Raw genomic sequence first — 3,815 nt, forward strand, 5'->3', positions numbered from 1 at the left:
ATCCGCGCGCGCCGCTGCCCGAGGGACCGCCCCCTCCGCGCCGCGGGACACGCCCCCTCCAACGGCAGCGGCCCCTCGACGGCGGCGGGAACGGCGGCGGTAACGGCCGCCCAACGGTCAATGGCCCCTCAACAGTCAATGACCCCCCCACAGCCCCTCCACAGCAACAGGCCCCAAGAACAACCGGCCGCCAACAAGCAGCGCCCTCCCCAGGGGGCACTGGCCATTGCGGTGGGCAGTGGTGCCTCAACAAGAGCCAGTGAACGAGTAGCCCATGAGCCTGCACCCGGCAATCGCACGCCCTCCTCAGCTGGGCTCCTGCACCCTCAAAACCGGGCCCTTCCACAGCCAGGCACCCCCCTGCCGAGTCCCCCCTGGGGACAACGAGGGGCCTGAGCTGGAGGCAGCAGTGCCCTGGCACCGCGGAGGGGGCATTTAGATAAGAAATCGGGGTTCCTCTGCCTGCCTCCTCCTCGGGCTGTGCTGCTCCGAAGGGGTGATCCCCTCTGGGGACACAAAGCCCCGGAGCGCCCGGGGCGGCAGGGTGGGCAGGAGCCACCGTGCCACCCCTCTCCGCCGGCAGCCTGCCGGGGCAGGCGTTTCCAGGGAAGTGGCAGTCGGGAGATGGAGATAATGTGATACTGTGGGGTGTACAGAGGCTCCAGAGCTGGATAGGGAAACCCAGGTCGCTACAGGCACCGAGTGCCGAGGTGGAGTGGCTTGGCAAAGCCGCGTCGCGCTGCGCCTCGTGGCCACACGGAGCTGTGGGGCTCGTGGGGCCGCCCGGCCAGCTGCTAAACACTGCGGAAGGGCCCTGCCTCGCGGCCCTTGTTAACGCGTTTTCCGTTGTTCCGTTCCCTCATCTGATGTTCCAGGACATTTCCATAGAAACAGGATCTTTGTTCCCGAGCAGTCCAGTTTCCAATAACTACAAACCGCATTAGAGCGAGGGCAGCTGCTCCCGGGTGCGCCGCGCGCGGATCGCGGCTGTGGGCGGCGGGCGGCTCCCGCCTGGGCGCTGCCTCGGCTCCGGTGATGCAGAGCACGGCGCAGGGCCCGTGGGGCACGGAGGGCGCCGCGCTGCGGGGACCCTCCCGCACGGCGCGTCCTCCTGCTGCACGGCGCCTTGCTCGCGCCTCGTGGCGCAGCTGCCGGCGTCCTGCTCCTCTCCATGCCTGCTGCGGCCGCTGGCAAGCTCAGCATGCAGGGGCAGTGCCCTCTGCCTCGGCCCATCGCAATCCCCTGCTGCATCAGCACTCGCAGTCCCCATCGTGCTGACGGATCCCGTCCGGCCAGAGCCGGGCGCTGCCGAGGCCACCAGCTCCCGCTGGCTGCTGCTGGTGTTCGGTGTGAGCGTCGCACGTGGGAGCCGCTCCGGGCCGGACCCGCCGCAGCCTGGGCTCGGGCTCGCGTGGCGCTGCGCGGGTTTGCGCCTGGCCGCGGGCGCAGCAGCCGTCGTGCTCGCCTTGTGTGCCCGCGGGCTGCCGCCTGTCACCAGATGGCACCATCACATCCGATACCACCAGCAGTGTCACCGCGAGCAGGTGTCACCCAGGGCAGGACAGGGCCTGCGGGACCTGGAGCACCAGCAGCCGCCCTTGGAACGGTGACCAGCCAAAGGCTCCTGGGGAAAGAAGCTGGTGTCTCTGAGGCGACTGTGCCCAGCACACTGGGTGCTGAAATAGTCCCTGCTTTGCAGTGGGTTTCTCCCGTGCTTGTGCCCACACGCACCCTGTCTAGCAGCAGGGTATGACAGCAGGGCAGTGTTCACCAGGGAAGCCACGTGGCCCCACACAGCGCGGCCTCGGGTCAGGGTTTTGACTCGCTTGTGCAATTACCCCAACCCGGCAGGCTCTGCACCTGAGCCTGGCTTTAAACCGGCGCGCAATACGCTGATGTCTCGGAGGAGATCAGATCGCCTTCAGGATCATCTCATATGACTCGTACACGGCTTTGCTGCTCTGAGATCCTGTCACCTTTATTTATGACAGCAGGTCCTACAGGGTTGCACAGGCAATTAAGACCGGCTAATAAACAATCGTAATGAAAGCCTCAAGGCCTCATAAAAGCCCGTGTAGGAGCTCCAGCAGATAGCAGCAGGTCAGCAAGGGCAGTGACAGCCCCTTCACTCCGTGACCCACATGGCTCTGCATGGCTGCTGCCAAAAATGAAACGGTGCCAAGTTCCCATGTGTACACACGTGCATACACACGTGCACACACACACACACGTGTGCAGCCTGCTCTCTGCACCTTAGTTCATCACCAGCTCTTTCCACACTCCCTTTTCTCTGGGGAAGAACACAGCTCTACAGAGCAACAGCAGCTATTACTATTTTCTTTCTCTCCTTTGGGGAGAAATTCACTGAAATAAGCACAAGGGAAATGTCTCTTTAAACCTCATCGGTTTTCTTTCCAGCAAATGCTGCTTCTTGACGGATTACGGATGAGCAGGATGCAAGTGGCCCCGGTTTTCTGAAGGCTGGAGAGCTTAAGCAAGGGCACGTTGATCTATCCTTAATGTGATTAAGTTACATCTCTCAGTATCATGCTAATTAAATTAAATTCCCCATTGCTGACTCTGTGGCTTGAACAGAATTGCCCAAAGTTGTTCTAAGACCACAATTCGCTTCTCTGCGTTTCATTGCATGGAAGAGCAGGTAGGATAAAAGCAATCTGCTAATAAAAAATCATATGGGTTAGAGAGCTCTTCCAGCTCACTGGGAATTCAGGTTTCGGTCTGGTTTGAGCTAGATTTAGATGGTAAACTTTAAATCTAAAGTGATTTTTGCTCTGAGTAAGGGAAGGAACTGGAAAAGCTAAGGTGAGCAGCTGGAGGGAGAGCACAGAGCTGGTGGGCAATGAAAGTGGGAGCAGCTTCTGCAGGTGCCCAAGCCACGACTGCAGCGAGGCCACCCGCCACCACGGCAAAGCCACCCACCACCGCAGCAAAGCCACCCGCCACCACGGCAAAGCCACCCACCACCACGGCAAAGCCACCCACCACCGCAGCAAAGCCACCCGCCACCACGGCAAAGCCACCCRCCACCACGGCAAAGCCACCCACCACCGCAGCAAAGCCACCCACCACCACGGCAAAGCCACCCACCACCGCAGCAAAGCCACCCGCCACCACGGCAAAGCCACCCGCCACCATGGCAAAGCCACCCACCACCACGGCAAAGCCACCTGCCCCGTGCTGCTGTGCAGCCCCTGCGTTAGCTTGCTCAGGTTCTGCCTGCGCTGGCACTAAAGGGCCGCAGTTGAAATCCCTGTCCTTGCCAAGCCCAGGAGTGACATGAATCCCTGTGAAACCTGCAGGAATTAACCCATCCCTCACCCGCGGGTACTGCTTTGCCCAGGGTGCTGCCTGGTTGCGGGGCCCGCGGCGAGCAGGGATCAAGTCATGGGTTGAGTTGGCAAAATGCATCCAGCTCCGGGTTCCTTGGCCCGGAGCCGCTTGTGGCCGCTCGGGTGGGTGGCACGAGCCACGGCACCCTTGGTGGGTCTGGCACCGTGTCCAGGGACGCGAGGGCAGCCGGGCAGAGCGCCCGTGGGCAGCATGCAGAGCAGTGCTGGGCAGGGCAGCGTCGGGCAGCGCTGCCGCCCCTCGCACAGCGCAGTGCAGCTCAGCGCAGCGCGGGGCCGCCCCCCAGCCGGGCGCTCAGCGCGTGCCGCCGCCGCCGCGTGCCCTCCCGTGCCCTCCCTCGGCACAGGGCAGCCGCCGTGCCCTCCCTTGGTGCGTGCCCTCCCTCGGCGCGAGGCTCGCAGCGCCGCCGGCCCGTCCTGCCGATCCCGAGCGGCTGCAGCGGCTCC

Source organism: Nothoprocta perdicaria, unplaced genomic scaffold, assembly GCF_003342845.1.
Source record: "Nothoprocta perdicaria isolate Ctin4 unplaced genomic scaffold, notPer1 scaffold_185, whole genome shotgun sequence".
NCBI lineage: Eukaryota > Metazoa > Chordata > Aves > Tinamiformes > Tinamidae > Nothoprocta > Nothoprocta perdicaria.